General features: G+C 34.9%; 1 protein-coding gene across 1 annotated transcript in view; it reads left to right on the top strand.

Annotated features, from left to right (window-relative positions):
• Positions 1 to 12357, top strand: part of LIX1 (limb and CNS expressed 1) — a 64279-nt gene that overhangs the window by 34294 nt on the left and 17628 nt on the right. The window lies entirely within an intron of this gene.

Here is a 12357-nt window from a genome sequence, read left to right as displayed (position 1 = left end):
AAACTCTTCCTCTTAGAATTTAAAGCCCTTTATGATCTGATTCTAACTTATCTTTCCAGTTTTATTATATATTACTATCCTTCAAACATTATAACTCAGCCAAACTGTCCTTACTATTCCTCACCCAGGACGCTCCATTTCCATACTAATGCTTTGGTACTGAATGCTAGGAATATACCTTCTCCTCACCTGCATGTTAGAATCTCTGACTTCCTTCACTGAAATCACTATCTGCTACATAAGGCTTTTACTGAATCTCTCCTAAAATTATTTTGTATTTATTTGGCATATATTTTTCTTTGTATTCCTCCCAAAGTCTTTCTTTACAGAGGGCAGAAACTGAACTTTCAGTTCATTCCATTCTCCATCTATGGTCTTGATTGGTTTCAACTCTACAGCAAGGTGCCCATCACAAGATAACTTCCAGTCTCATCACCATGCTGCATGAATCTTGGCTATTCAACAACTTTTGATCTCCCTCAGTCTCCTCCACACCCTTTCTGGAGGGCTGGAGGATGAAGTATTAAATTCCTCCCAAAAGCTTTCTTGGGTAGAAAGTGGACTTCTAGCTCATTACCAGCAGCTCTACCTAGTTTTCTGCTCTCTCTTTTCTAGCTTCCTTATGTGTGTTGTTCTTTTTTTTTTTTTTCTTATTTGTATACCCAGCCCTCAGCACATAGTGATTTAGTAAATGTGTGTACATTATCATTCTTTAATCAATCAAATACTCATTAAGTACCAATTAGTTCCAGGCACTGTGCTAGGCTCTGGGTATACAAGTACAAAGAATAAAACAACTCCTACTTGCAAGAATACTACATTCTGGCCTTTGAGGGTTGCCTGGCTATTGAGAAGCTAAATGCTCATCATCCCTCAGATAGTATGAGGCAAGGCTTGAAACCAGATGTTTCTGACTCCAAGGAAAGTGGTCTATTCACTTCTCCTCCAGTCTCCCCAGATATCTCACAAGATAACCCATGGATGGTCTATTGATATTCTTAAATGATATAACAAACTAAGATAAATCATTTTAAATTTATCAAAGGACAATGTGAAGTTCTGTCTGCTGAGACAAAATTTCCTTCACTTGCTACCACCCCTCTCCTAATCCCAGCTATCTCTGTCCTTCAATACCTGAATTCCTACTCTTTGCTACCTTCTCTTCTATAATTCTGTAACTGACCAGTTCCCCTTTGTTCTTGACTTCTTCCTCTTACACTTTCCCATCTTCTTACATCTGGAAGTCTGATTCCCAGTACAAGGCAATATATCCTTAGCTACCATCTATCTCCTCTCCTCAAATCCCCTTAACTATCTTTTCTTTATACTTTCAACAGTTGATGTCATCATTCTCTAATGAAGAGGTAGAAATGCTTGTCCAGACTAACTTATGCTCTTGATTACATCACTTCCTATCTCCTGCCAAGAGCTTACTTCTTTTACATTTATCTTTGTCTCTTCTCATCTTCATTCTTCTTCACTCCTCAGATTCATCTTTGCCAACTTTCATTTTTTTCTAGTACAGAAACTGCCCTGGAGGACTTCACTTTTCCTGCCCAGAACTCTTGGCATGAAGCTCCTGTTGTATTTATTGATAGTTGAATCATTTGCCTACTACATCTAGACCCAGACTTCGGTCATTCTTCATTTCAGTCCCCAGACTTCTTATGAACTACCAGACTATTTCACAAATATATTCTTTCACTATTTTCTCCCCTTTCCAGTTATGGAAATATAATCAAATTGACTATGTCTTTGCTCTTAGAAAGGGTAAAACAGTATCTCCTTATGGTTCCCCTCACCATCCTTGTAACTTTCCAAACCCTTTTGTTTCTGATCACAATTCTCCACTCCCTCTGCCCAAGAATGTAAGCTACTTGAGAGCAAAAATTGGCTTTGATGTTATGCTAGGATTCCCTAGTGCTTAGCATGGTAGTTGGCAAATAGTAAGAGCTTAATAAATGGTTTCTCCCTCCCCCCCCCATTCACTCATTCTCTGAAACTTCCTTCTTTTTTCCTTAACTAACATCAGTCAAATATTTTTTGCTCTGTATTTCCTCATTCACTTATTTTCAACGAAGAGGTGGCCCTGATCCTTGTCAAGGCACACTCCTCAATAGGTGTCCTTTATCTTGACCCATCTGGATTTCTCCGGCTGCTCATCTAAACATTAAACATTATCTCCTGGCTCCTTTCATGTTGCTTGCAAACGTGCCACACTTTTAAGAACTCTCATTTGATCTGAGTATTCCTGTTACCTACATTCTTTACCTACACTGCACCTTTCTAGTGTAAATTCCTTGCGATCAATAGCTTTCTATTTTGAGTGCCTTTGCTTCTCACTTCTTTACAATCTGGTTTCTAACTTCATCAGTCCACTGAAATTACTCTCTCCAAAGTTGCCAATAATCTTTTAATTGGAAATCTAATGTTTTTTTTTTCCTCAGTCCTCATTCTTCTTGAACCTCTGCATCTTCTGACACTGTCAATCATGTTATGCTAGATACGTTCTCCTCTCTAGGTTTTTGTGATATTGCTGTCAGTTCTTTCTCCATCTTCTTTGCTGGATTTTCATCCACTAATTGTAGAAGACCCATTTCTCTATTTCCCCCATATTATCTATATATTATCACCTCATCAGATTTCCTAGGTTCAATTATCATCTCTATAAGTGATTATTAGATTTATATGTCCAGTTTTAACCCTTCTCCTGAGCTCAGGTCTCATATTGCCAACTGCCTTTTAAAATTTTTTTTTCTTTTTAAAAAAATCTTTCCTCCTTTATTTCCTGCCCCCCACCTCCTCCAGCAGTCTACAGTCAAGCATGGGTATGTTTATGTTTATATACATATATATCCACACATACATACATATCCACACACATATATACAGACACACTCACACCCAAACACATATTTATATATTCATTATCTGCTAACTTGTCTTGCAATATTTAACCTCCCCTCCTCCTACCCCAAGAATCTCTTCTATATTTTCTCTTCCTCACTTTTTTCCTCCCTCTTTATTTCTTTCAGTTAATCTACAAACCTTATCCATCTCTTTTCAATCTACACACTCTTCTATCCTATTCCCTATCCCATATATGTATATACATATATATATAATTCCTTCGTTAACCCATTCCTGATATGAATAGGATTTCAGAACTACCAGCTTTCCTCCCCCATCTAATTCCTCCATGTTGATTCTTGTTCTTGCACTTCATTCGTATTACACGATTACTGTTTTTACCTTTTTCTACACAGTTTTGTTTTTTATAATCACATCATATCTAATCTTTCTTTTTAATTAATGTTTATTAATGACAATATTAGAGATATAGTTTACATTTCCACATATAAAAAATAAACAGTTTTTCCTTATTGAGTCCTTGAAATTAGTTTTTGATGTTGAGTTTTCTATTGAATTCAAGTTTGAAACAAAATCCTGAAATTCTGACAGTTCGTTGAATGTCCATTTTTTTAATTCAATATTATAGTTGTTTTTGCTGGATATAAGATTTCAGGCACAGACTCAGTTCTTTTGATTGTTGATATTTTAGAACCTGCAGTCTTTTATTGTAATTAGTGAAGACTCATGAAACTCTAATTGTAATTCTAGCATATTTGAAATTTTGGGTTGTTATTGTTGTTACTTGAAAATTTTCCTCTTTGATCTGGGGATTTCAAAATTTAGCAATGATGTTTCTATGTTTTCCTTGTAAGATCTTTTTGAAGTGGTAATCAGTGGATTTTTTTCTATTTCTATTTTCCCCTTTTGTTTTGTCACTTTAGAACATTATTTCTTGCATTATTATATCTAGGTTCTTTTTTAAATCATAGACTTAAAGTATTACCATTATTCTTATATTTTTCTCTTCTTGATCCATTTTCCAGATCTGTTTTTTTCTTATGAGATGTCTAATAATTTCTTCTATTTAAATTTTGTCTTATTTCTTGGTCTTATAACTTCATTGGTTTCCCTTTGCCCAATTCTAATTTTCAAAGAGTTATTTTCTTTAAGACTCTAGATCTCTAGACTTTCTTTTCATAATCTGGTTTTTCTTTGATTTTATTTTTTCTTCAATCTCATTTGGTTTTTAAAGTCTTTTTTGAGTTCTTCTATAAATTCTCTATAGGCAGGTAACCATGGTTTAATATTATACTTTTAGATAGGAGAGGCTTTTTTATTTATTTTTTTATTTTGGTATATTGTCTTCCCTATTCCCAGTAACTTTCTATGGTTGGGTTCTTTGTCTTTTGCCTGCTCATTTTTTTTTTTTAAACAAAAGCTTGTTAGTGTAATTATTTCTAATTCTGGGGTAAGGTGAGGTAACAGGTAAGGGGTTTAGGTGACTCTGGCTTCAGTTCTTTCTTCAGTTCTTTCCTCTAGCCTAGAGCTCTAAAACAGGAATTCCACTATCCTATAAGTGCCCTCAACCAGTAGCTTCCTTTTTGACCTATTTTGCCTTCTTCCCAGAATCCTCCCCTCCAAATGCCTTTTTAACATTTCAAAATGTATATCCCATAGGCATCTTAAATTCAATATATCCAAATATATCACTTCCCAAAAATTTTACCTTTTTTTCCTTTTTTCCAAATTTCCTATTACTATCAGAGACATTATCATCTTCCCAGTTACCTAAGTTCCCAATCCTAGTGTCTTCTTTAGTTCCTTTTATTTTCCATATCCAATCAGTTGTCAAGCTCTATAAATGCTACCTCTATAACATCTTTCAAATATTCTCTTTTCTCTCTTATGATACTGCCACTCTGCTAGTGCAGGTTCATCCAACCCACACCAACACTAAACTTCCTGGTTGATGTCCTTCTTCAAGTGTCTCCCTATTCCAGTCTATCCTCCATTCAGCCATCAAATTGAAGTTGTGAAATCACAGGTTACACCACATCATCTCTCTAATCAATAAATCTGCCATACAATACATGTAAATACTTAATAAATACTTGTTAACCAACTGACTGAATTTTCTCTCTGCCTATAAATGTACTGAGGTCTCTGCCTTCCTTTTTTTAAAATAATCATCACTTAACCCTGCCATCTCTTCACATTATCAACCTACACATTCCTTCCCTTTCATCACCAAACTCCTAAAATAATCTGATATCTACAATACTTGTCTCTACTGTTAACCTCTTACTCCCAGGCTTCTGACCCTATTACTCCACTGAAATGTTTTTGTTTTTTTTTCCCCCAGTGTTGCCAATGATCTGCTCAGGCTTTTGGTACCTCTTGTCTGGATAGATAGCTTAAATGGTCCTCTAGCTTTTAGTCTTTCCCCTCTTCAATCTATAATAGCTACTGAAAGAAAATAAAATATAACACACTATGTAAGGACACATTAAAAAAAGATGATTTGTCCTAGGTGGGAAAAACAAATTGTTGTCTGTAGATAAGAGACACTTGCAGCTTTTTCTAAATGGTTACCTCAACCTCATTGTCTTAGATCAAGCAGATTTCATTAATAATTATAAAAAGTATTTGGTCATATCCTCTTCTTTCTTTCTCTTTAATGGGAAATGTTTTCTTATTCCAATAAAAAAAAGTCTTGCCAGCTACATGGCAAATTTTCTCCCAGAAACTACCCTTTTCCCTTTGACTGACTTCCCCCTTTTCTCTACCTTTCTTTCCTTTGAAAAGCGTTGATTTTCTGTCTAAAATGATAATAGAATTCTGCTGGCTGACTGCATATTCTAAACAAACCTGGATAAATATAAAACCAAACTTTTGTCCTAAAGCTAGAACTGCTATCAGTGAGCAGTCTTCCTTAGTATGTTAATAAATACTTTTCTTTTCACTTTGGAATTTCAAGTTAGTTATTCAACCCCTCCACCAGTAAATCTAATTGAAGATTGATATTCTTTCTGGGCATTCCAGGAACCCAGGGTGAGAAATTCTACAACTTCTACTAAATAATATTCTTCATAATAATATTCTTAAAAATTGGACTATCAGGAAAGCTGAACATCACAGAATTGATGCTTTCGAATTGTGATGCTGGAGAACACATTTGGGAGTTCTTGGACAGCAAGGAGATTAAATCAGTCAGTAATTGAAGAAATTAATTCAGGCTACTCATTGGAAAGTCAAATACTAAGGCTAAAATTTAAATACTTTGGCCACATAATGAGAAAACAGGAAAATATCCTCATGTGGAAAAAGATTGAAGGCAAAAGGAGAAAGGAATGGCAGAGGCTGAGTTGGGTAGAGAGTATTATGGAACCAACAAAAATGAACTTAAATAGATTTTGAGAGATAGTAGAAAACAGAAGTTCCTGGCATTCTATGGAGCACAACTCATAAAGAGTCACACATGATTGAATGACTGAACAAGAACAATATCCGAAGATGCAGGTCTAACTATGCTGCTACCTCACTCAAAAGTTTTCAGTTGTTAACTATTAAATAAATAAAGCCTGTCATTTAAAGCTCTCCACAATCTGACTTGAAATGACCTTTCTAGTTAAAAAAAAGTGATATACATTATTGTTTTTCATTTACTCTAAATTCTAGCCAAACTGGACAATGATCTGTGCCTTCCTCAGAGGTGTTCTCTAAGCCTAAAATATACTTTCCCCTCATCTCCAGAAATTCTTAGAGCCCTGAGTTTTCCACAAGGTTCAAATCAATTCAGATTCCAAAATCCCCCTTTCCCTTCTGCTCCTAGTTATTAGTGTTTTCTTCTGTCCTTTATTCAGTTGTATTTATTTAGTTTCAGACCTTGTATCTTTCTGAAGTAAATTGGAAGTTTCTTGAGGGAAGAGACTATTTAATTTTTGTATTTGTCAACACCTTGTCCATAGTAGGTACTTAATATTTTTCTTTTTGAAAAAATTAAGACTTTTTTTTTGGTTATATTTTAAGTTCAAACTATCTTTCTCCCTCCCCAACCTGCAACTAGGTGCCCAATGTGATGCAGATTTGCAAATATATGCAAAACCATATTATCCATACTTCTATTTGTCAGTTCTTTTTCTAGAGGTGGATAGCATCTTCCTTCAAAATTGTAATTCATTTGAATATTTATAGTACTCCAAATAATTGTAATGTACAATTTTCCTCTGAACAATATTGTTGTTACTGTATACAATGTTCTCTTGATTCTGCTCACTTCACTTTTCATTATTTCATGTAAAGCTTTTGATGTTTTTCAAATATCAATCAATTCATCATTTCTTACAGCACAATGGAATTTCATTATAATTATATACCATACAACTTGTTTAGCCCTTCCCCAGTTAATGGGCATTCCCTCAGTTTCCAAGATGTTTAATAATTTTTGTGGAGTTGAGTGACTAAGTAGAAATACACTAAACTTCAGTTCACTTTTGTCCTTTAGGATGAGATCTGGCATAAGATTAATATTTTCTCAGTATACTGCAACAAATGAGAGACATTTTTCTCCAGTATTTCTCCAGACTCAAAATCTTGTCTACCAGGAATGATGATTTGTTGTCTGGAAGGATTTCTGAGCATGAAATTTCACTGTCTCTGGCCTTTCTTCCTGGTAAAAAAAGATTAACCCACAAGCAAGAAGATTTTATTCTGTCTTGCTTATTTTCTCATCATTATCTACCTTTTTATAGTAATTGATAATATTCCTCCTCACAATTCTCTATTCACCTTCCTTCCTACTCCATGTAAAATAAAAAGGAATATAGATAAAGAGTTTGGAAATACCCTTGTTCATTCTCCATTCCCATTTTACAGAAGAGAAACTGAAGCATAGATGTCAAGTGAATTGTGCAAGATTAAGAAATAAATGATAGTCAAGATTTGACCCAGGACCTCTGGATTCAAGGATCTTGCTTCTGACAGTAGAGTAACTCAAAGACAAATATTCTTTGTCAGGATCAGCAGTTGAAATATACAACCAAAAAAACTCCTTTCTTCATCCTATCAGATACTTATATTTTGTTATTTACTCTCCTCAACTCTTTTTTAACCACTCAATTCTCTACCATTATTAATTCCCAAAGGAAGTGAGATTGTTGGCTGGGGAAGATTAAGAAAAGGAAGGAGGTTGAGAGAAGGGGAAAATAAAAAGTGGATAGATAAATTGGACTGCACTGTAGGATCTTTTGTCCTTTCTAAGGAGTTCCTGGAAAGTTTAAGAAACACTGAATTAGTAGTATACTGAGTCTGGGAGCAGAGAATATATAAATTCTCTATGCAACTTTGCCCACATTTTGTGACTTTTCTGTGACAAATGTACCTGGTTACTCTGTGTTGTCCCTTAAAATGATCTTAGGAACATAGATTTAAAGCCAAAAGGGACTTAAAGACCATCTTGTACAACCTCCGCATTTTACAGATGAGGAAACTGAGGCACAGAAAGTTTCCTTGACTTGTCCAACATCAAAAGTGATAGAAGTGGAATTTGAACCTAGTCCTCTTGACTCCACACTGCTCTTTCTACTGTACAATACTGTCATGTTTTTGATGATATGATACAAAATCTTTAGACTTCTTTTTTGGAAGAGTCTTTATAGATTTATTTTTCACAAATCAGCTTCAGCATAAGGGATTGTTGGTATTGAAAGCTGGGACCTTTTGAAATGATTATCATAGTTTATAAACTAACAATGAATGGAATCTATTAAATAGCCTGATAAATACTTTGGTTGAGATCTCTTGCCAGTTGGAAATTATAGCACTATAAACTAGGAATCAGTGAGAGGATAGTGTTAATAAAACAATGTTGTCCATTAAACATTTTAGCTTTGTAATTTTGTGAGTTGCTAAAGATAGAAGCTAATTTTGTTAATAAGTAGGTTATCATATACAGAATAATTTATAAACATCTATTATTTTGGTGTTCACTAAAAATTATTAATGTAGTACATACCTGAAAAGCCCAACTCCCTTGACAAGGTATTGATGTTTGGGAAATGCTTTGAAATAATCTAAGGATTTATTTCTCACTTTACTCATTCTCATGGCTGAGTCTGAACAGTGCTACATTCAACACAAGAGTATTGCTTAGAATCAAGGAATGTTGGAGCTATAAAGGTCTTTAGAAAACATATTGTCTGATCCTTTCATTTTATAGGTGAAGAAACTCACTATAACAGATGTTTAATCACATTTCATTGTTTTAAAAAATTGTCCTTTTGATTTATTGTTTAATTGTTAGTTTAATAAAGTTAATGATTTTTGTCCTTTTGGCTCTATCCACTTAGGCTTGGTTATTCTAACTAGACTATTTCACAGGAAAGATAGCAAAAGCATTTTCTTTCTTATGTAAGACTAAGTTTTTATGATTTGGGAAAGGAAATAGAAGGATTCCCCAAGGAAGGGAGTGATCTTTCTAGAAAAAAAATGCAGATATTATGTTTTACCTTGATCCCCAAAATGTTGAAGGAAGGAACAAATGCATTTTACATAAGCTTTTTAAAAGTACAATTGAGTTTCAGAAATGCAATAGCAAAAGAAGTACTTTAATGACACAAAATTTTTTTCATTTTATATGCCTATTAATTAGTGCACTTTCTCCCCCATATTAACAGATGATTTAATAAATTGGAACAATAAGTAGAGACATATGACTTTTTATAAAGTCTTGATATTTTTAAGTCTTCATAGTTCCTTTTAATGTTCTCTGAGTATAAGGCTCATTCTGTCCTTTCAGATATATGGTCCTTTGATCTCCCATTTGGTTGTAAATGTACGCCTGTTCTTTGATCTGATACTTAACTGGTTTTACTTAAAAGAGAGAGCTTCTTTTATCAATATGGTGTTTACTAGTTCTCTTTCTCCCAAAGATGGTTTAAATTGGAATTATTTAGATTAAAAGTTATAAAGTTCCACGAGAGCCATTCTGCAACCCCAAATGCTCCATTTTATGTTCAATAAAGTCAAATATATTTCAAAATGAACTACTTTTGCAGTTGTCTTTTAATAGTAGCAAAACATTTGGAAAATTAGCACCCTTTTAAAAGAAAACAAAGAATGGCAAATGGAACTTGATATCATTCACCATGCAGTCTCTGCAATTGCTCACCAGAAATTCCAGGTATTATATTTTCAAACATTCCTGTCTCATAATGCCATAGAAGGTGAATGGAAACAAGAATTTTGTTTATTAGAAAAACTAGGAAAGAAAAGAAAAAACTGCAAAGAAGAAAAGTAAAAAGGATGTTTTAAAAATTTTTAAATATCATTTAACAGCTTCTGCAGGTTTTTAGCATACTCTGAGATCCCTAAATTAGGACCTCTGTGACTAAGCTTCCTGCATCCAAAAGCCCACAATACAAAGCAGTGTAGGTACCTGCCCAGTTCTTTATCTCAGTGCTAGAGACAGTTAAAAATTTTCACTGGGTAATTGGCTGTAGGCCTGCAACTTTCCTAGGCAGGCTTTAGGGAGTGGCTGAACTTGTCAATCAATATCATTGTGTAAATGCAGCAAAATTTTCTGCATAAACTTTTTTGAACTCTAATCATGTTTTCAATTTTAAAGGATAAAGGAACTGTCTCTTCTAGTTAAGAGTCAGTTAAAAGCCTTCCCATGATAATTGCCTTGTTTTTTCTTTTTGGAAACCGAAAGGCTGAAATGTAGCATCTACTCATGGTCCTTACCCCTCTGTTGGTCTGCAGGAAGGTCTGACCTTTTTCACTTTTCTAAACTGGCCGATAAACCATTCTTCCTTTTCCTCTCTGCCACCCTCCCTCCTCTCCACCCTCCCCCCCCCCCCCCTCCCACCCCGGCCAATCTCTTAGGCAGCCTGTTCTCTGCCTAAGTTCTCTGTTCTCTGAAGCACATTATACAAATGCTGAAAGTACTGCAGAAACTCTCTGTGCTTTAGTCCTTCTGCAGGTCAGAATATCGAACCTAAAGCATTCAAGAGCCTCAGTTTTCTACAGTAGCAGAGATTACAATTAGTCAGTCAATATTTATTAAGGGCATATTATGTGTCCTGTGCTAAGTGTAGGAAATACAAAGAAAGGCAAAAGATTCCCTTCTCTCAAAGATCTCACAGTGTAATGAGGCAGGCCACATGCATATAATCATGTACAAGATACATTGCAAATAATCAACAGAGGGAAGACATCAAAATCAGCTAGTGACCTGAAATAATAAATGTACCTCCTAAACTTGAAGTATTTATTCCTTTCTTATTCATCAAAATTAAAGGAAATCATGAAAGTTTCCTGTAGAAGGTAAAATTTAAGCAAGGACTTGAATGAAGCAAGGACTTGAATAAAGCCAAGACATAGAGTTGAGGAGAGTATATTACATATAGAAGGAGAGGAAACAGCTAGAGAAATTCCAGTCCAGAGATGGTCCAAAGATGGACTGTCTGGTGGGAGGAAACAGATCAGTGAGAGTAGATCAAAGAGTATATGAAAAGGGTTAGCATAAGATATAATGGCAAAGGTGAGAGGGACAGATTATGAAGAATTTTGAATGCAAAACAGTTTTTTATATTTGATCCTGCAGGAGATTGAGAATTGTTGAAGTTTATTGAATAATTTATTGAGTGACATGGTCAGAACTTTAGGAAGATCCCTTTGATAGATAAGTGGAGGATGAACTGGAATGGGGAGAAGCTTGAGACTGAGAGACTAACCAGAAGTCTATTCAATAGCCCAAGTGTGAGGTGATTGGATATGGATAAAGGTGTTCAAATTGTGAAAGCGATGGAAAGGACTAGAATAGGAACAATGATGAATATTGAAATAGAAGAGGTTAGTGGGTGAAGGGGTTCTTTGGTAAATAGTTTCACTGCATCAGCAAATGGTTGTAGGAGGCCATAGGAGCCAACGATGTTTGGTCCTTTTCAGAATTGTATGTAGCTTAACACTTTTCGTTAGATAAGTGTTAGGAAGGCAACTGCTAGGAGAATGGGGATAATATAAAGTAGAAGGTTAAGTGTGAACACTTGAAAGTAATGGCTGTGTCAGGAGAGAAGGGAACATATTCAGGAAATATTACAAAGATTCCACGACTTGGTAACAGACTGGCTTTGAGAGAAGATGGTAGCAGAGAGTATAAAGTTGAGGATGACACCTAAGTTGTAAACCTGAGTGACAAGAAAGATGGTAGCACATTAAACAGTAATAGGAAAGTTAGGAAGAAGGGACAGTTTAGAGGGAAATTAGGTTTTGTACACATCGAGTTTAAGATGTTTATGAGTCATCCAGTTCAAGACATCCAATAGAAAATTAGAGAATCAAAACTGGTAGTCAGTGGGATTAGACAAGTAGATTTGAGCATCATAAAAATAGAAATGATAATTGAATCCATTGGAGCTGTTGAGATCACCAAGTGAAATAAAAAAGAAGAAAAGAGAGCAGTGTCATGAAAACCTAGAGAGAAGAATGTATGAAGGGGAAAGT

This window comes from Antechinus flavipes, chromosome 1 (genome assembly GCF_016432865.1).
Source record: "Antechinus flavipes isolate AdamAnt ecotype Samford, QLD, Australia chromosome 1, AdamAnt_v2, whole genome shotgun sequence".
Classification (NCBI taxonomy): domain Eukaryota; kingdom Metazoa; phylum Chordata; class Mammalia; order Dasyuromorphia; family Dasyuridae; genus Antechinus; species Antechinus flavipes.
The sequence above is the reverse complement of the archived record's forward strand: the minus strand, read 5'-3'. Positions and strand labels throughout refer to the sequence as shown.